Source organism: Typopeltis vanoorti, chromosome 22, assembly GCF_054136105.1.
Source record: "Typopeltis vanoorti isolate ZY-2024b chromosome 22, IOZ_Tvanoo_1.0, whole genome shotgun sequence".
In the NCBI taxonomy this organism is placed as follows: domain Eukaryota; kingdom Metazoa; phylum Arthropoda; class Arachnida; order Uropygi; family Thelyphonidae; genus Typopeltis; species Typopeltis vanoorti.
Genome location: NC_143570.1, coordinates 80112504 through 80134970, shown reverse-complemented (window position 1 = coordinate 80134970; position 22467 = coordinate 80112504). Strand labels below are relative to the sequence as shown.

At 34.7% G+C, this 22467-nt stretch overlaps 1 protein-coding gene across 2 annotated transcripts in view; it reads right to left on the bottom strand.

The window, feature by feature from the left end:
- The window catches only part of Pka-C3 (Protein kinase, cAMP-dependent, catalytic subunit 3), a 167606-nt gene extending 149619 nt beyond the window's left edge, over nt 1-17987 (bottom strand). The window contains exons 1-2 of one of the 2 annotated variants that reach the window (XM_090411888.1): nt 17843-17973; nt 1207-1311 (exon numbers count right to left, since the gene is read on the bottom strand). The gene's annotated coding sequence lies outside the window, so the exon portion shown is untranslated. Of the gene's footprint in view, nt 1-1206; nt 1312-17842 lie in introns of both variants that reach the window. The other variant, XM_090411889.1, reaches the window with a different exon arrangement.
- Between the last annotated feature and the right edge of the window lie 4480 nt (nt 17988-22467).

Below are 22467 nucleotides of genomic sequence, written 5' to 3'. Positions count from 1 at the left end.
ATCCCTATTTGGTTTAAAGTGTCTGACCAATCACGACACGAATCCTTATCTTATCTTGATCATGTTCAAAGTGACACCCCTACTACTAATGTCATTTCTAACCTTTTACCAAAAAATAGGACCGATTCCTTCGCAAAAATTAAAAACATAAAATTGGAATTCCTCTGATTTCATGGTGAACTTCCACACCAACTCGCTTTCCCACGATGTTTCTTTGAATAACACCCCTGAATTTCTATCTAGCTGACATTGTTCACCTTTTTAAGTTGTTACGAACTCAGAACACGTGAAATAGTAAATTATATAATCAGACGGAAGGAATTATCATGAGCTTTCTCTCGTCTTCAACTTTAGCTATTTTAGATATTTTTTGGGGAAAAAAATATCTTCCCTAAATCTTAAACATCTTGCCATCGTGCATAAGAAAAAAATACTTTGTCTTCTTGCAAAAACTTAATAAACCATATCCTAGAATTAAATGTATCCACACACACACACACACACACACACACACACACACACACACACACACAACACCGAATGTTTCTTATTAAGGAAGTTATAATTCTTGCGTTTAGCTTAAGGAGCTTTCGGAAGCAGACGATTGACAAACGATTTAAAAAAAATAAGTGACAAGTTAAAAACAGTCAGTGCAAAACGGCCACCATCAAAGGAAATGTAGAGTTAGTCTGTGAATTAACGGAGCCATTTCGTTAAAATCAGTCAAGAAGGGCTGGCTACTCTCTCTTTCATCTACATTTATACACTTTTGTGTTCTTATATGTCTGTGAAATACATATAAAAGACAGATTGATAAATAAATGAATAAATCCATTTGAAAAATTTTCGTCTGAACCGGCTATCGGTTTTAAGAAGGATAATTTCTAACACACGAAATTCTTGTTGATAATTCTTGTTTTCTGTGAAAATATGGAATAATATTTGGTTATTTAAAGATTATAGGAAAATGATGTTGAACCCTCAAGAGTTGTTATTAGTGTTGTAAACTGTTCTTTAACAATACTAAATGAGTGTTTACGCTGTTAATATGACAGTTAAGATTAGTCAAATGATTGTACGTAATTGAATATGTCGAGCATGTTGATATTGTTTTTTTTTTTCCTCATATATAAAAATGAATAATAAAAATTTCCGAAACGAAAAAAAAAAAAAATAGGAGAGTAAAACTTAAAAACATAAACTAACCGTATTGTTCGCAGTGACATCACGTTTTCTGCAGTATCATTAGGAAGTCGTTCGGTTGAAAAGTGAAGAATAGCCAACTTAGAGAGACTGTCGCCTAGTGGATGGCTGAAATAATAATAATAATGCTCAGTCTTGGGTAGAATCTGAATTGAACTGTAACCCCAGTCAAATAGTTGTGATTAATGTCTTTTGTTTTGGCTAAGTGTCGATTGTATGAATAAAATAATAATAATAATGTTTCTTTATCTTGGAAAGGAACTACATACCAAAGAAGTTTTTGCAATACTGGGCTGGGAATGTCATTTTAATATTATTCCTCGACCTTTATTATTAGTAAGCATTTGGGTAAATGGAATTAGTTAAACTAAACTAAGTGATTTAGAACGAGCTGCACTGAAATATTAGCATACTTATATTGCATTAAATTTCTTTAGAAAAACGTTACACATGTATAGATGTTATATAAATGCAAAACTATACGATAGCATATGGTCGAGTTTGTCACTAACACTTTCTTAACTTTTTTTTTTTTTGGCGTAAAGTTAAACAGTCCCCACTTATGTTTTTTATCTTTCATTATTATTTATTTATTTGGTTAAAACTTATCCGAAATATGCTGATCGTATTTGTCAGTAGATGGCGCCACGATATAACTTCTTCGTACATGGGCACTGTTTTGTTAAATCTACGTGCGCTAAAACTGGACTGAATGGACAACAGTCATCAACAAAATTGACGTATGAATATAAAATAACTTGAGAGCGAAAGTCAGGCAAACTAATAAGGATATGACATGAGACTAGAATAGGTTATTTGTCTTAACTCCATGAAAGAATAGTGATATATTTGTATTGAAATAAAGTAAAAAAAAAAAAAAAAAAAATCGAAATATTCGTTAGGGTTAAATGCTTTTGATATGTTTTTATATATGGTCAGCAAACGATATGTTTTGCAAGGCAGGAAAAAAGAGCGAGAGTGTGTGGGGGTTGAGAGAGAGAGAGAGAGAGAGAGAGAGAGAGTATCTTAGACCGAAGTCAGATGAAGACATTTTTTTTAAATTCAAATTTTCAGCTTAAACGGTGACACGTAACATATTTAAATTCCCCCAAATCATTCAAATACAAAGCGAATTCAGTTACATTAAGTTATAGCAAGGTAGTCATGATTAAAAATCCACAAACAGACATTTTCTTATGTTTCTTAATATACATCTGTGAGGGAGGGGGGGGGGGAGTCAGCGTGCACGGGCATGTCTACTCGTCGAAATTACTTCAATGATCTGCGATAAGTAAGTGAATGAGTCCCTCGTGTCTTCATAAGGGCCATCTAACTGAAATCAGAATAGCAACAATGGCTCAAACCAGAAATCAATACTTTATTCACAGCTTTATTGTAGGTCCGAGTTTACAAAATTCATTTAACATGTTCCCGGACGTAAAACAAAGGAGAAAGAAAAGGAGCTTAATGTACTCTCATCAGTGGACCTATGTCATTGGATGTATTGGTCCAGATATGAATCTCTATTAATATTATACTTCCAAGGAGTCCAATGACTCATCCCGAGAGGACACCTAACCCATTTAATCCTCCACTACCACCATATGCACGCATTTTTACAGACCTAAATTGGGAGTGCTTTCTTTGGTGGACTAAAATATGCACAGGTGACCACGTACGCACCCTTCTAAGCCGTCATATGATAAGTAGTAAATACCGTAAACTAAATGAGATGAACGTAAACATTCATAAAAAGGTATATAGCCACATATTAAGGAAATGAGTATCGAAATGATTTCTAGGGTATTCTGCACACTTGTTTCTCAACATTGTCAATTTCTTTACATTTACTATTCAGTTATTTGACACATGAGCGCACTAGATTTGTTTAAAATCTCGCTGCCTATCAAGCAGTGACAAATTCTGCTCATTATAAAATCCCTTGATGAGACTCACAACTCTATGGATGTCCTGAACAGTAATAAAACATACTGAGCGCTTGGGCAGTCGCCATTTTGAACTTCTATTAATATGGGATGCGCAAGCTCACATTTGTTTATCTGCTTAACGACTAAGTCGTTAACAACTTAACAAATGACAAACATGATGCTGATATTATCTGCATCCAGGAAACCAAACTTCGACAAACCAACAGACTAAACATTAAAAACTATGAAATCATAAGACAAGATAAGCCTACGGACCAAAATGGAGGGCTTCTGACACTAATCCGAAACTTGTCATATAAAGTTGTTGAGTTAGACATAGTATCAGAAGGAACTGAAATACAAGGAATCCAAATACTAGAATCAAGTAAAAGACCATTAAACATATTCAATTGTTATCATCCTCCTGACAAATCTGGACCAAATCTTTCCAACCTATTCCATCTCATTGAAGAAAACTCCATTATCTTAGGAGACATGAATAGCAAACACCTGTTATGGGGTTCTGAGGAAATAAACCCAAGAGGAGAAAACCTGAGTAATTTCTTAGATGAAACAGGACTAATAACTCTCAACAGCGGAGAACCTACTTATCTGTCTCATTCTTATGGTACAAAAGATGCCCTAGATATCACTGCGGTGTCTCCTGATCTTCATGACAAAGCTATTTGGTCTGTTTTGGAACCAGTAGGAAGCGACCATACTCCAATATTAATCAATCTGAACCCAAAAAAGAAAATATCATTGGAACTTCCAGAAGGCAAATTGGGAGAAATACAAGGATGAAGCAAGTAAAATGCTGAAAGATCACACATGCCATGATGACTTAAACAAATACTATATAACTTGTAAGAATACTATCCTAAATGCAGCAAAGAAAAGTATCCCAAAGGGCTGCAGGAGAAAAGTTATTTCAAACTACAAAAAAGGTTCACCAGGAACTGGCCAGTGAAATAACTAAACGAAATGAATTATTTAACATCTTAAAATTGGAAGCTCTTCAGAAACCAGGATCGAGTACAACAAGATAAATGTTGAAATTAAACAAAAATATAATATATGACAAAGAACTAGGTGGCAAGAATTTTGCCACAACTTAAATCCAAACATTTAAGATACCCAACTTTGGAAACTGACTACTAATTTACAAAAAGACCTACCAAAGGAAAGTGAGACTAACACGCTGAAAGATCCAGATGGAAATATCAAAATTGGAGATAGGGAGATCGCAACTACCTTGGCCTTTCATTTTCAAAATATAAGCAAACTAGAGATGAATACTAGGAAATACCATCAAATATCAAAACAAGCTCGACAGCAGAAAAATGCTGCGAACTCCCCAAAATATCAAGACAAACTATTCTGGGATCCATTTACAATCTCTGAATTGGGAGATGCCTTGAAGAGACTAGATATAAATAAATCATGTGGACAAGATAACATACAAGAAATTATGATCAAACATATTCCTTCCCTGGCCTTAGATTGGCTACTTCGCCTATACAACAATAGTTTAAAACAAGGAAAAGTTCCAAAAGAGTGGAAGAAAGCCACAATCATACCAATCTTAAATCATAGCAAACCGCAAGACCAACCAGAAAGTTATAGACCAATTTCACTGACTTCAATTCCAGGCAAATTGATGGAAAAATGATATTCCAACGTTTGAATTACTATCTAAACAAAAATAGTATACTACCACATTTTCAGGCTGCCTTTAGAAGAAATCACTCAACAACTAATCAACTTTTCTACTTCACCCAGACAATTCAAGCTAACTTCCTGACCAAACCTACCAAATCCACCATTGCAACTTTTATAGATTTTAGCAATGCCTTTGACAAGGTGTGGAGGCAGAAACTCTTTTCCAAACTTTGTCATATTGGAATAGAAAGGAAAGTTTTTAACTGGATCTTTGACTTTCTAAGAAATAGAACAATTCGAGTTAAAATAAATAATACCTTTTCCAAGAAAGTGAAAATAAGACAGGGACTCCCTCAAGGTAACATTTTGAGCCTACTCCTTTTTTCCATCTACTTAAATGACTTAGATAAAAAATCAAAATTAACCCTACTAAATTAGAAATCTGTGTTTCTAATTTAGTAACATAGTGAGTTAATAACCACCTCAGAAAGTAGAGACCAAAGATTAAGCGAAACAGTCAACTAATTACATTTAATGAAAACCCCAAATACCTTGGAGTTACTCTGGATCCATCGATAAGCTTCAATAAACATATCAACAATGTTGCAGTCAGAGCAAAAAGAAGACTAAATATCATGAAAAGTATCTCAGTTAAAGAGTGGGGAGCCGATGCTAAAACCTTAAAAGTCACATATACCTCTATTATTCGTCCCATAATGGAATATGCTTCGCCAATCTGAATGCAAACATCACAAACCAGTTTATACAAGCTTATAAAAATTCAGAAAAATGTAGCTAAAATCATGCAGCAAATGCTGGAAAAATACCTGAATTCGAATCCAACCTTGTTCCTTTAAAAATTAGGTGGCAAGAAAATCTTATCAAATTTGTAGAAAAAAGAGCCAACCTTGCACATCATAGAACAAGTGAACTTTTTAAAAACTGGAAACCAACAAACAGAATAAAGAAAAAATCAACAATGCATGAAATCATAGAAAATAAAATTCCCTTGGATTGTTCAAATAAAATAGCCGACTACCCAGCATTTCCTCCAAATCAAGACAGGAAAAATATAGTTATCAACTCTGAAATAGGGAAACATGAGAAAAAAAGCCTAGAAAACCCTGAAATCTTGAGATCATTAGCCCTTTCAAAAATAATGGAATATGGACCTGACTCAATAAAGATCTACAGAGATGGCTCCAAAAATCCAAATGGCAATTCTGGGAGTGGCGTACTCATCTATGGCTCTCATAATATAGAACTAAAAACAACTAACAGTATTGGATGCAACGCGTGCCATGCAGAATTAATAGCCATTAACACAACACTGCAGTATTTAGATAAACAAAACCCGAAGGAGTTTATATTTTTCACAGATTCCTTAGCAGCCCTTCAAGCTATTAAGAACTGCTACACTAGCCATCAAGAAATACTTAGAGACATAGCAAAAAACATAAACAAACTACAAAAGGATTCCGAAATAATCTTCCAATAGATCCCATCCCATGTAAGATTAAAGGGAAACGAAACTGCAGATAAAGTAGCAACATCAAGTGATACCACAGATTTCAATCTGTGGTATCACTTGATGTTGTCTCTCGCCTCAAGACCGGCAACACAAGACCAATCAAGTTTAGCAATGGCACAAGTCTTCCCCATTTGCAAAATCTGTAACATCGAGGAAGCATCACCAATGCATTTGCTAAACTGTATGAATATTTCCAAATGTGAACTCTATAACAACCCAGAAAAGGTGCGGTATAAAATACACGAGCTTGACCTCTATGATCTGGTATAATAATACCATGGGATAAAAAAAAAAAAAAATAAATAAATAAAAATAAAAATAAAAAAAACGACCAAGTCAACAAATATTTATGTTACTTAATTGTCAGGCAATGTCGTTTCGAAAATATTTGCATTTTGAAATGACGACATTCTAATCCCAAAACTCCTTCCTTTATCGTACTTTAAAACTCGTATTTTGGAACAATAATTTAATGTCCACAAGCCTTAAAGTACAAGCCATTAGGAAAAAGAAAACCAGGACGTCCTCTTAAACGATTCAACGATGACTTCTAAGGCCGGAACAGGCCATACTAGGCCTAAATCCTTGATACGTATGATGATGATGATGATGAATTTAATGTCCACTTAAATTTATAGCTTATGTTTCACCAACAACCTGGAACTATGTTAAAATTGGCAATCATTTTAATATATCGCATTAAAGAAACTAAGGTTTTCGTTAAATACGTATATACTTGGCCTTATGCGCAGTTCATAATTCCTCTTATTCAAAAGTGTGTAAGTTTATTATTATTATTATTATTATTATTATTATTATTATTATTATTATTATTATTATTATTTTAAAAGTAACCTACGACAATGTTTCACCTCTAGTTACATACACTTCATTATCTTTGTATATCTCATAATATCTGTCTTACCCAGCATCTATTAGTTATTCTTTATAACTATTTATCTAAAAATGAACTTTATATATATATATGTGATAATCGGCTTTTACTCGGTTGTTGTGATACATTTTAAAAACATAGATTTAATGACTAAAAATTAAACCGAAAATAGGTTTTTAGTCATTAAATCTATGTTTAAATATATATATATATATATATATATATATATATATATATATATATATATATATATATATATATATATATATATATATATATATTGACCTTTTTTGAAGAACGCAGGTTTGAACTGTGCGTTTCCATTTATATGCGGTTTTTTAATAAATATATTGGAAAATATTTTTGCAAATTTACGACAATTTAAAAAAACTTGCAGACGAACGCGTAGATTAGAAATATCTAAAAAATTAAGAAAAAGTTAGGAATGTCATGAATGAATATAATATATGTAGATACTAGTATATACTAATCCATAAAATATACACAGTTCTATTGTGTATACTATATGGTAGTAAATGATATTATAAAAAGTTAAATATATCAAAACTTAGGCACACAAACACTTACAGACTGTACATGGGCATTTGCAGTCGAGATAAATGTAAACAAACGTAAAGATGCAGTATTAAATCATAACTGCATGCAATTAACTGTTAATTAATTAAATTAATTAATTAGAATAAAATAAAAATCTTATAACGATTCATTCAATTAGTATACTCGTATAAGCGAAGCAATCGTATCGATTGCACTACTTAAATACTACCATGAAGCAATCCTATTGCTTCTTCTTCGTTATCAATGCATGAATAATTGTTATAACAGGGGCGACTCGTGCATAGGCACTGCGGAACTGCAGTACCCCCAATTTTTCTCGATATATAAATATATTTATTCATCTATTTATATTTGCTTGTAATGTTTAATTTTATAATCAACAATCTTATACAATTCTCTTATTTTGTAAAAAAAAATAATAAAAATTCATCTTGTAGCACTTAGGAGTGCGAGGATGCTAGCAGCACTGTGTTTACCACAGTGTCATATTGTTACGCGCGCAAGCATATGTACGTCATAGTGAGATGCGAGCTATTAGCGTAATGCGGCACTGTCCGTCGCGCAGTTCCAATGTTGTTTATATGCAGTTTGTCCAGTAGTAGAGTGTTCGTAGTGCTTATCGTGTTTACTCCGTCTCTTTAAATATTTGGACATTACAATCAAAGACATAACATCTGTTATAGTAATTTTTAAGTAATTTTGAATTATATACCAAACTATATAATTTTATCGATAATAAGCAATATTTTTCACGTTTATTTTATTTTATTTTTTAATTTTTACCATAATTTTGATATTTTTTCCAAACATGTATACACTGTACTTACAGTGTGTATGCATATTTCGAAAGTTGCAGCACCTCCACGATTTCAAGCCACGAGATGCCACAGGTAATACGCATAGCACTACAGTGTTTATTAAGACAATATTGATGTAGATAGTGACAGACATGCGATTCATCTTGTAAACAAATGACGTAAACTTACGGTATCCATAAATACAGTACACTACTGTAAACATATTTCCACTTCCTTATGATTTTCTTTAATAACACTTTAATAACTTTAATAACACTTTCTTTTCTCTAGCTTACTTTATTGTAAGAATACAGTATATAATACTTACATACCATACAAAATATGTGTTAATCGCCTGTTTATGTTACCGGTAAGACATCCGGCCACCAGTAGGCTATTAGTAAAGTTTTTGGTAGAGTCAAAAGTTATACGCGGTTTTCGAATAGAGCGGGGGTCGGTGCCCCTAATCCCCGCTTTGTTCAAGGGTTAACTCTATATATAAACTGACACTGGTAATCATGTTATCTACCCAGTGTAACTGTGAACGCTAATTGTAAAGTGTTAGTGTGATAGTTATAATAATATTGCATTCATATTATATGAATTGCACTACTATATATAACTGCACACTGTTAAAGTATGATGTGTATATGATATGTATTATGTTAAAGTATGACCTGGGTTCGATTCCCGTCGTGACGAGGGGAATTCTCATATGGGCTTTTTCAATCGAAGGTGAGTTAGCCGATCTCATATGGAGGTAGCAGGTTTTTTTTCCTCCTGAAACTCGGGTTTTTCATTCAATTGAAGGCCGATTTGCTTACAGGCAAATCGGCCTTCAGAACACACGCAATTTACAAATACAAAATACTGTTGATGGTGATGCTGGGCGGTAGATGGCGTTGATGGGAGTAGTAGTGTCGTAGAGAATTAAGTAGTAGTGGAGAGAGTGAGATGTATGTAGCGAGGTAGAGTAGAGTGGCCTCCCGCGATGAGTCCTAGGACTCCCTGGAGGTGTCGCGTAATAATTTTTTTTTATTGATTGCTAAAATATTTATACATACAATAAACATCTTGTGTGACATTGCACCTTATAATTTTACAGAGTTCAGCACTAAGTGCTGCAATTCCTACATTTGGTTTCAATTAAAATATTTAATAATACTTTTTTGCCTTTATATTATGTATTTACAGCACATGTTCTTCTAATATTAACAATGAAGATTAAACAGAATTTTTTGTATAATTTTTTATTTTTTTGTTTATTATTTATTTATTATTTTTTTTAAAGTTTGAGAAACAGTGATTATACATACAAATTACTGCATTTGTTTATAAGGATTGCTTGTAAATGAGTGAGGCAAGTAAATCCCACCTACTTCGAAGCTTGGGTTTGCTTTTATGAAGAGAGTGGGATTTAGCCTTCACTATTTGTGTTGTTGCTACTATTTATGTATGGGATGTTGTCATTGGATGCTAGTGATTTGTGATGAGTATATTAGTGTTAATGGTTTCTTAACTTTGTTGGTATATTTTCCAGAGTTCGTTTTTTAATGTTCTGTAGTTATCTACGTGTTTTAACTTTCTTGGTAGGTTGTTGAGTTGTGTGGGTATGTGATGTAATCTCATAAAAGAACCGTATGAGTTGAAGGGTGTGGGGATGTAGAGAGTTGTTGTAGGTCGTGTTATACGATATGTGTCTCTGTTGTTTCGATAGGTGATGTAGAAGTAATTCCTTGTAGATCACTGTCGACACGATTTTCCTGTGTAGTGTTTCTAATTTTGTTAGGTGGCTGTTTGTTGTATTTGCATAGACTGTTATTCCGTATCTGAGTAGGGATTCGCAGATATACCGTGATATAAAAGTTTTTTTATGTTGGGTGGAGTAATGTCTTTAACTTGGAAGAGTTTTACTGCGATGATCCGGAGTTTGGTGTGTAGGTATTCTCTATGTTTTGTCCATTTAATGTGGGAATCTATATAGAGACCGAGGTATTTTGCGTGTGTTACAGGTTTGATTTCGGAATATTGGCAGGTATTTTTTATTGTTGATGCAGCAGTATGTGTGATATGTATCGATAGTGATAGCGTATGATTCTTGGGTTGTGTATTATCAACATCTGTGTTTTGGTGCCGTTGATTAGAATTGCGTTTTGGTGGAAGTATGTCGTGATTTCATTTAGGTCTTGTTGTGCTTTGCAGAGAGCTGTGTTAATGTCTGTGTGGATTGCTAGTAGTGCAGTGTCATCTGCGTATTGAAATATTTGACTTCTTATGGATATGTTATGAACATCGTTAATGTATATGTTGAATAGAGCGGGTGATAATATGGCACCTTGAGGTACACCGTGTTTTACTTGTATACTCCGACTGTGACAATGTACCTTAATACTTAATCCGACTGTGACAATGTACCTTAATACTTAATCCGACTGTGACATGTACCTTAATAATAATAATAATAATAATAATAATAATAATATGAACTGGAATCTGAACTGAAAAACACGTGCGAAATTGTAATATTATTTTCCTAAATTGAGTTCTATATATATATATGTATGTATGTATGTATGTATGTTATTTGACAGGTAAAGTGTTATTTGAGTTTTTTTTTTTTTTTCAAATCAAATAACACTTTAGGGTTATTTCATTTGAAAAAAAAATATTATCAACTAATCCTCATAATCACCATTATCATAGTTGCGTTTATATTTATATTATTCATTTAGCACTGAACACTGAACTTTTCGAACAGACTGTAATGTGCTAACTTCTAAATGGCTTGCATAATAATAATAAAAATCTATCCGTGAAATGTATATTTATAAAAAAAAAAGAATATATATTATATATATATATATATATATATATATATATCTATATATCTATATATATATATATATATATATATATATATATATATATATATATATATATATATATATATATATATATATACCGTTAATAATACTGTGAGTACTATTAATAATACTTTATAAACACTTAAAAATATATATCATACCTTCTGCATATAGCAATTAGCTAATACATTGCAATTGTTATGTATAGTGTATTACTTTTAAGTATTTAGTACATTTTATATTTATTTATACATATTAAATTATTTAATTTAAGTATGTTTTTAAAATAATACATACTTACCTAATGCCTAGTGTTATAATTATCTCATATTCACAAATAACCAGACAGCAAATGCATTCACATATAAAGAAAATTAAATACCTTTCCTTCCTTTCCTTTAGTTTAACCTAGTTTAATGCACTCAGATTTTGATTCTATGTCAACTTTTATATACCAACCAGTTCCTTCAACTATATGACGAAGAACCGCACTTTGTGTGACCAGGATTCGCTTTGAATTATAAACGAAACATTTACACTATATGATATACTTTCTCAAAGACGCATATTTGGCTCGTTGCCAGCAGACGATGAAACTGCATTCTTCAACTAATACAAACAACAAAAAAAGCGGGAATGTTCTGTTTGCAGTAAATAAAACGTTGATATTTTGCCTACTTCAGAATATTATTTTTAATAGTAGTACAACTGCAAAGGTTTTAATTATGGACGTCTCAATTCCATTGTACAGTCATGAAAGTCTCCAATATTAATTGTGTTAGCATTTCACTCACAGGAGGTATTCATCTTACTATTTTATCCAGTTCTTGTGAAAAATCCTGCCAGTTCGCTTTTCTAAAATTCCATCTTGGTCGTGGAATAATCCGTATTATTGGTATTTGTATTCCTACTTCTACCAATACTGAGCGATGTTGGCTGTGTGGAAAATCTTCAAGGACTTGTCTTGTTGTGTTTATCGGTAGATTTTGCAAATGCTAACACAATTAATATTGGAGACCTTCATGACTGTACTATGGAATTGAGACTTCCATTATTAAAACCTCTGCAGTTGTACTGCTATTAAAAATAATATTCTGAATATGTTAGATATACTAGGAGCTACACATCACCAAGCTCATGGCTGTGCAACTTATATAAATAATATAGAGAATGCCCACTTAATATCAGCAAATATTAATCAGAATATACACACTATCATAGCCAAATTTGAAGATCTCACAGTGATTAACATCTATAAGCCTCCCCTGGTAGAATGGCCACCTGAAGTAATTCCCATATTTCCACATCCTACTATTTACATGGGAGATTTTAACAGCCATCACACCATATGGAATTACAATACTAATGATGAAAATGGTGAAGCATTAACAAACTGGGTTGATCAAAACAATCTTTGCTTAATATTTGATGCAAAGGACAAAGTAATCTTTAAGGCTGCAGCATGGAAGAGGGAATACAACCCAGATCTCTGCTTTGTTACCCAAAATTTGCAAAATCAACCGATAAACACAACAAGACAAGTCCTTGAAGATTTTCCACACAGCCAACATCGCCCAGTATTGGTAGAAGTAGGAATACAAATAGCAATAATACGGATTATTCCACGACCAAGATGGAATTTTAGAAATGAGAACTGGCAGGATTTTTCACAAGAAGTGGATAAAATAGTAAGATGGATACCTCCTGTGAGTGAAAACTACAACAGATTTATTGGAGCAGTCATATCAACAGCGAAGAAGTATATTCCAAGCGGTTTCAGAAAGGAATACATACCTGGCTGGAATAAAGACTGCGAAGAGCTATACCAAGTCTACTTAGAATCTTGTGACTGTGACATAGCTGACAAATTACTCCAGAAGCTTGATAATGAGCGCAGAGAAAAATGGATGAAAACTACAGGGGACTTAGGCTTTAAAAAATCAAGTAGAAAAGTATGGAGCCTATTAAAGAAGTTAGATGGAAGTAACCCAATCACTCGTAAAGATCCTTTGGTGACTCTAGATCAAATCGTCTGTAGAATAACCTCGCTGTCTAAAGCCCCTCTAGATCATCAACACACACAGGAAGTTAAACGAACACTCAAAAACTTAAGACAAAGTGCAGATGGCAATTCTCAATTTTCAAGAGAATTTACCACAGACGAAATAACTGAGGCCTTCAAGGAGGTAAAAACTGGAAAAACACCAGGATTTGATGGTGTTTACCTTGAATTCTTGGTAAACTGTGGAAAAAATGCTTGTCAGTGGCTATCACGATTCTTTTCTCTTATTTTAAAGACTGGAAACCTTCCAACAGCCTTTAAGAGAACCAAAATAATAGCCATATTAAAACCCAGCAAGCCTCAAAATCAAGTAGAAAGCTATCGCCCAATTGCTCCATAGTTGCTGTTATAAGGTCCTCGAGAGACTCATCCTTAACAGAATTGGGCCAAAAATATCTGAAGTTATCCCTGTTGAGCAAACGGGATTTAGAACTCAAAGTAGTTGTACGACCAAGTACTAAGCCTTACTACCCATATAGAAGTAGGCTTCCAGAGATGTTTGAAAACCTCTGTTGTGTTTGTTGACCTTACTGCTGCATACGACACGGTATGGAAAGAGGCGATGCTTTACAAGCTGATACAGGTCATATCATGCCAATCCATCATAAAACTTATTGGTAACATGCTTTCTGACAGGTTCTTCCATGTGGTACTGGGAAAACAAAATGAGCACACTGGGAAAGTTGAACAATGGGCTCCCACAGGGATCAGTATTAGCACCAATTTTATTCAACTTATATACATCTGATCTACCTACAACTAGTTCAAAAAATTTGCTTATGCTGATGACATAGCCCTCGCCATCCAACAACACAAAAGCATTGAATTAACAGAATATATTCCCATAAATGACCTTAGAACCATTGGGGAATACTTTCATAAACGGAGACTAACACCAAACCTCAATAAGACCGAGGTTAGCTCTTTTCACCTAAACACCAAATTGGCTAAAAGGAAACTTCAGGTCAACTTTAACAACACAATGCTGCAGCACTGTGTTGTTAAAGTTGTTAAAGGAGCCTGCGTAGCTCAGTGGATGTAGCGTTTGCACACCACGGCGCTTGGCCGCACGAAGAAGACTTGGTTTCGAGTCTAGTCGGCGACTAGAGGAAATTTTTCTAAGCCTTTTTTCGACCGGTTCCCGAGTTAGTCGATCTCTGGCACGGGCAAGCGAGTTTTTTCTCCCGGAAACTCGGGTTTTTCGTCCTGTAAACTCAAGAAAATCGACCATAGAACCCACATTATTTTCAGACATTAAATATATTGTGTTAGGGTTAGGGACCACGAGATGGCGGCACATTTGAGCCGTCTCTCTTCACTGCGTACCGCTTAATTAGTGATAGCCTTGGGCAATCTATATCTGATTGGGTACCAGTGGAGATTGAACTGCCCACTGTCTCCAAAAGTTAGATAGGGCTAAATGGCCTCGCCTACTCCCGTATACGGGAATAAAAAGGCGATAGCTGATTTTTTTTTTTTTTATGCTGCAGCACCAAGATTTCCCTAAATATCTGGGTGTTACCCTGGACAGAACACTATCTTTCAAAAGACATCTAGAGAATCTCTCTTTAAAGATCAGAACCCGTAATAACATCATACAAAAATTGTGTGGTTCTACATGGGATTCTTCTGCTATTACACTGCGATACTCTACGTTGACCTTAGTCTACTCTGCGGCAGAATATTGTTCACCAGTATGGCTAAACAGTCCTCATATCAAGAAAAGCGACACACAAATAAATGCAGCGATGAGTACAATAACAGATTGTGTCAAATCCACACCCCCCTCTACTGGCTTCCAACTTTGAGCAATGTTGCACCACCGAACTTACACAGAGACAAAATGCTCTAGTAAAAGAATAAATAAACAGCAATCCCCTGTAGTCAGTATTAGTGGAGGCTGTCGCTTTAAATCCCGACAGCCTCACTAATACTGACTGAAGAACTAGTAAATAGCACTTTCAATGTTAATTCAAGATGGCTAGAAACTTGGAAAGAAAAATCGCCACCAGATTTAAGCAAGTATATCCTTCCCAACTAAAATCCAAAAGGGATTGAGCTTCCACATCATCTATGGAAAAGCTTAAATAGGATACGCACAGGACATGGTATCTGTGCAGACAGCTTATACAAGTGGGGAAGATCACCAACACCCCAATGTGACTGTGGGGCCATAAATCAAACCATCCGGCACATTGTGGAGAACTGCAGCATAAGAGCCTACCCTGGTTACCTGAGAGACTTTTTGAGGCAGATCCTTCAGCTCCTGATTGGCTATCTGAACTAGACTTAAAATTTTACACTTTTTTACCTGATATTTGTATATGTGCATTACTTGTTTCATTTTTATTATCTGCACAAATATGAATTTATATATTCTGATGGCATGTGTCTTTATTATGCCATATGCTAAATAAATAAATAACTATGTTAGCATGACCCTGAAAATTACAATATAATATAAATTAGAATAGTCTAAGTAAGCAGCATAAACTATATATTTGACTTTAAACAAAAAAGGAAACTTGTACGTCAAGATGGAAAAAAATATTATCGTTGTATTATATTGGCATTATTGTTCATGACTCATCGCAAGAGACCTTCTCTGTAAATAATACCAGCTTGTTTACATCATATCAATTTATATGCACTTAATGCTTATAATCTAATATTATATAACCCACTCACCTTAGCAAGATAGTTCATTCACTTAATTACTATTCGTCACTGGAAAAATTTTCTCCCCATTCTCTTGCTAACCTCTTAGTTCAATTGCATAAATAGCCTTTTTTTTTACTAACAATATACAGTATTGAAAACTACTCTACGAACTCCTATCACTAACTCAATGTCTCTCATGTTGTACGCCCACAGTTCATAGAACCGGGGCCGGCAGATTGCCAAGAATAGTCAATTCATGCTGAAGAGAAGAAAGAAATCAAGGATGTACGAATTCGTTACCAACACGCAAAATCACCTACTTTATACGTAACATTTTCCAACTGTTATACAAGCAAAATAGTTACCACTTTAAAAACTACAATATTCATAAAAGAAAAGTTAATTTTCCGACGTGTAATAATAAACAACTCATCCCACAAGACGGATTTATTACCCTAATATCGGAATGGATTCTCCTTCTTCTGACGTGCGCAGAAGTGTCGAAGGGTCTCGCATCCCTCCATCTTTACAGTATCCATCCTTCTCTGCTATATGATAAATTTTGTAAATCTCTTAACCTCCTCATCGTTAATATTCTACACTTCTAAAATCATCTTATTTGTTTGCCTTTAAATTCTTTCCAATATAGCACGCCACTTCTTTATCGCTATCTCTCCCTCGTTCATTATTCCAGAATTTTTTTCCTTTAACAATTTTTTTAACTATTCCTTTAACTATTTTTGCTGTGTTCCTTCCCTGAATTTCAAACTTTATCTACCATCATCACCAAATCCTCTGCTTTTTTTACACCTTACAATGCATTTTTAACAATGGGGGTATACTGCACTGCATTCCATCTCATTTTTTCTAAGCGAAAAAACTTACACCTGGCATTATTAAAAAGATATCCACACTTTCATCTGCACAGCTGCAGTCTGTGTGAACCTTCTTGAGGATACATATATTACAGTAGTAAGAGTCGTTTTTCATAATTCTACCAAACTCGAAGTTCATTCGTATGAGACCGGATAACTCACCTTCACCTGAAAAGTCCTGATAAAGGACTTTTCAAGTGAAGGTCAATCTCCTAGAAGGGATTTTTCAAATCCCTTCTAGGAGATTCTTCGACTCTTAGAAGGGATTTGAATCAAGTTTTCTAATTGAAGGGCATCGCGGAAATCGAAAACTACACACCCTTTTTTACTCGATGCATAACAGAAAATACTTATGAACGTTTCAGGTTTGAAACGATTCAACTTAAAAAAAAAGCTTAGCAGTAACAATGGTATTGCATTTTCTTTAAATCCAGGACCAAAATAATTCCATAAACGAAAATTACCGAAAAAAAAAATTGCCGAATGTGTGGAATCTTCTTCTCAGAAAATGGCCTTTTATCCGAACAAAATAAAAGAAAGAATTATCTTTTTCTTTTATAATACGATTATCAGAACTCGTATGTGAAAATCGCATCTATGCTGAAGAAAAAGAATCCACCGAGTGAATTCTGTAAGCATTCCTCCCTTCCCTGGAATGCGTCATTTACTTCAACGTAAAATCGTTTTCCCTAGCAGACTGTTAAAGAATTCGGTGCGGGAAAACAGTTTGTGCGAAACGATGGAATTAGTTTAGCTGTAGCGGACAGAAAAACATTAATAGTTACCGGAATTTATTTTATCTTTCCTGGGAAGGAGATGATTTTCCGTTTAATCTTGCAGCCTCACTGGAGTCTGTTTAATCATCTACAGTGGTGTCTCTGAAACATTATTCTTGCTTCTACTGCCAAGATCACCAGAACTGATCGTGCAACTTTTCATACCGTTCACTACTTTTGCAATGATTCACGTGACGATATTGTTGTGTTTTCCTATTTATTAATTGTTCAGTTGTTTGTAGGTATTTCTTCATGAAAACATCCAGTTATTTATTTTAAATGTTGATACTTTCAGAAAGTACTTAATCTATAATATGCGAATATGTTTTTAACATTAAAATTTGTTAATTTAAGTTTTGCTACCTTTTTTTTAAATTAACAAATTTTCTAATAACATGCAGAATAATAGTATAGAGTCAGATTTATTATAATTACATTATTATATAGTGAAAATTAATCAAATCCCCTGCAAGTAGTACGTCGAAATCCCTCCAATACAATCACATGATTGAGAAAGGAAGCTGCTTTTTTTGTTATTAACAAATCTAATAAAGAAATTTTGATTACATTTGAAAAATATCAATGCATAATCATTATGGACTCATTTCCATGTTTTGCACGAGTAAAATTAATTACAATTAGTATGATGGTCTACATCAGCGTTTTTCAACCTTTCTAAGGCCAAGGACCAGTAAAATGCTGGAAACAATTCTATGGACCACTAAGTTATTTGTAAATGAATGCTTCTTCAGATAATTCAGGAAATTGACTTTTCACTGAAGGCGAGATCCAAAATCGAGTCAAACCAAGATCACGGAATTGCCTTTTAAGCCTACTGTCACTTGAAAGCTCAATTAACTGTTCTTTTTTCGGTAAGTAAAGAATGGTCATTCTCGTGACTGTAAGCCTGAAATGGATCGCGAACCCACAGAAATTTCTTATAAAAGTTATTCAGAAAATGTGTTTGACAATTCCATTTCAGATTTTTGAGGTGGTCACAAACCCTTTCCAGAAACTCAGAATAAATAAAAATACCATTTTCCACTAAAACGGATTCCAATGTTGGAACAGGTGCAGATTGTCTGTCTTTTACATAATTAATCCATAAAACCAGTTTTTTCTTGAATGCCTTTATTTTCTCGTAGGCATCAATAACAGTTAAAAAATTTCGCTGAAGGAAGAGATTTAGTTCATTTAATTTCGAACAAATGTCTGAAAGATAGGACAGTGTTGATAACCATGCTTCGTCAACAAGGAATGATGCAAAATCAGAATTACATTCATTTACAAATAATAAAACTTCTGCCTTAATTGAAATAACATTGTTAGTACTTTGCCCCTGGAAAGCCAGCGAATTTCAGAATGAAGCAAAAGTTGTATATTTTCACTATGCATTTCATCGCAGAGTACTGAAAATAACCTGTTATGTAACGGTCGAGCTATATAACGCTGTAAAGCTAGCACAGTTTTAAATTCTGGTGGCATTCCTTTGAAGGTTAACGCTTCCCTATGTATGAAACAATGTACCCAATTCATATCAGGAGCTACTTCCTTGACCTAGAAACAACCCCACTATGCCTGCCTACCTGTAAGGGCGCGAGCTCCATCTGAACAGAAGCCTATACATTTTTCCTACTGGATCCCTTTGTGTATTATGTAATTATTGAGAGTGTGAAATATTTCTGCTCCAGTTTTTTGGGATGGCAAAGTTCTACAAAACAGAATATCATCATGAATGTTGTTATCATGCACATCTCTTACGTAGCATATTACCTGCGCATCGTTTGCAATATCAGTAATCTCGTCTATTTGTAACGCATAATAAGGGTTATACTTAACTCTTCTGATTAACCGATATTCTACGTCACTGCCATATCATTAGTTCTGTGACCGACAGTGTCATTTGAAAGAGGAATCCAATAACATCTTTTTAGTAACTTGTTGCCAAACATCGTTTTTATCACATCTTTTATAGCTGGAAGTAGCAAATTTTCCTCGCTAGAATGTGATTTCCCTGTTTTCGCTAGGCGCAAACTTAAGAGATAGGATGCTTCCAGTGCCTTGCTATTAATGGAAACCATGGCCGAAACTATATCTTTCCCATGATTTAATGTCCCTAAGCGTCGCTGAAAAACTTCAATTGGCTTATTTTTCACAACACAATGTTTTAGTTTCTAAATGTCGTCGGAGTTTCGCAAGTTTCATGCACTCCTCATTCGACAACACTTCATAATACAAAACACGTTGAGGTTTCTGTTCACTTTCATCTCCACACCAAGTAAACCTGAATTCCAAATATGAACTGTTATATTTCCTGCTGTATTTTTTCTTTGAACTGCTTGTTTCTTCTTCTTTAATAGTATCAGATTTACTCGGCGTTACAACACTTGTATCACAATTAGGGTTAGCATCACCTGTTTCATTTGCCCTTCTTTTCAAAGTCCTAGTTTTAAGCCATTTTTCCATTATTAAAAAACGTTTCCGAAAAATATATAAATATATAATACTGGAGTTAACTCAGGACACACTTTGTCCACGTATCACTTAGCACTTCTCAAGATATACTGAGCGTTGGTTGAAGGAGGGAAACCTTGAATAATAAAAATCAACAAACAACAAGCCATTGGTTGAAATGTGGATAACACATGTTCACTTCAAATCTGACAAAACAGCAAGGGAAGGCAGAAACAATAAAACTATATTGTTGTTCACGTCACCCCTCTTATTATTCGTCATTCTGCCGCTACAAATTAAAATAGTGGCAGAATGACGAGTAATAAAAGAGGAGTGAAGTGAACAACAATATACTTTTATTGCTTCCGCTTTTGAACATTCTGAAGATATTTGTTTTTTTTTTAAGTCTCCATTTGATTTCAATAATCTTTAGTTACTTATTCAATTTTAATTTGTTTAGATAATTAAAAATGTATATTTATATAATTAATTTAAGTCTGCCTGCGGACCATCTGTCCCATCGTCACGGACCACAGGTTGAGAAACACTGGTCTACACGAATCATCTGGGATATGACGTTGCTGCCCAGTCTTCTATATTATGTGACAGAACGGTTACGCTTCAAAAGTTTTATACCATTATATTTCTGCATATTAAATAGAATATATAGAATCTAATCTAATCAGGTTTTATTTCCTCTTTTCAGGATTCTGCTGTTTTCGTTTAAATCACAAATATTGAAATTTACTTCTGATTGCATTTCTCTTGGATATATTTACTACTCGTTTATCATTTGTTCCTTCATTTATCGCCTATCCCTATCTAATGCCTCCTTGGAGTAACTGAAAAAGGCCTAAAGTTCGATTCTTGTTGTAATGAGAGGTTTTTCATCCCGGATACAGAAAAATCGGCCTTCAGAACACATGCAGTTTACAGATAAAAATAGTCGTGGTGGTGATGGTGGGCAGTAGATGACATTGGTGTAGATGATGATGGTAGTGGTGATTCGGTGTAGTTGCTAGATTAAGTGGTGCCCTTCCTCGATGAGCCTTTGGATTCCTTTGAGGTGTCACGAAATAATTTAATACTTCAAAGTAATTCTACTTTACCTTCATTAACAGAAACTACATCTTATGCCTTTTGTAGTCTGAAAGATATCGAAAGAAACCTGAACAACCTGGATACCAAAAGGCTATTGGTCTTGATGGAATCCCACTATTTATACTCAAGTGATGTGCTCCTGTTTTTTGTCATTTATACTCTGTTGACTCTTTCTAATAGGCAAGGTGCATCGTGCCATGTAACGAATCGCGTGTTTGTGACCGGTATAAACTTGAGAAACATGATACTCCCAACTCAGTGCAACTCCGTCCGGGTGAAATGGCAGCGAGAAGGGAACTAACGGAGTTTGAAAGGGGCATTGTGATAGGATGCCATGTTGCAGACCTATCTGTTCGGCAAATTGTTGACAAATTGGGCCATCTGAGGTCAAAAAGTGATACCATACTGATATGGAAGAGCAGGGATTAAACTCCACGTGCTACCCGCAGTGAAGGACCCACCACACTCACTGAACGTCCCCGGAGGGTCTACGAAGGATAATATGTAAAAATCGACATTCGTCTGCCGACACGTTGAATGCGAAGTTCAGGACATCGACTACAATATGAATCTACACAAAAACATTCAGAACAGAAGCTCACAACATGGGTTTCCATGGTAGGACCGCAATATGCAAGTCCCACATTACTCAAACTAACATGAAGCGTCGTTTTCAGTGGTGCAAAGGGCGTGTACAGTGAAACATGGACGTGGAAAGCTGTGTTAAGGAGCGGCGAATCACGCTACATTCACTACCTAGCAGATGGACAGGTGTGGCGGATGCCGGGGGAACGTGCCTTGCCAGTGTACGTAATCCCAACTATGAAATTAGCAGGTGGCCGTGTGACGGTATAGTCCTGCTTTTTCTGGTTTGGTCTCAGACCTCTGTTTGTGGTGCCACTAACATTGAACTCAGAGGTATCTGAACGTTCTGGACAATGTAATGCTATCTACTTTGTGGCATTTCTACGGAACTGTCCATTGTCTCTTTCAGCAAGACACTCATCGTTTCATAAGGCTATCCCACTCACTGTGTGGTTTGTGGACATGAATGTCACCGCCCTTGAGCGGTGAGCCCG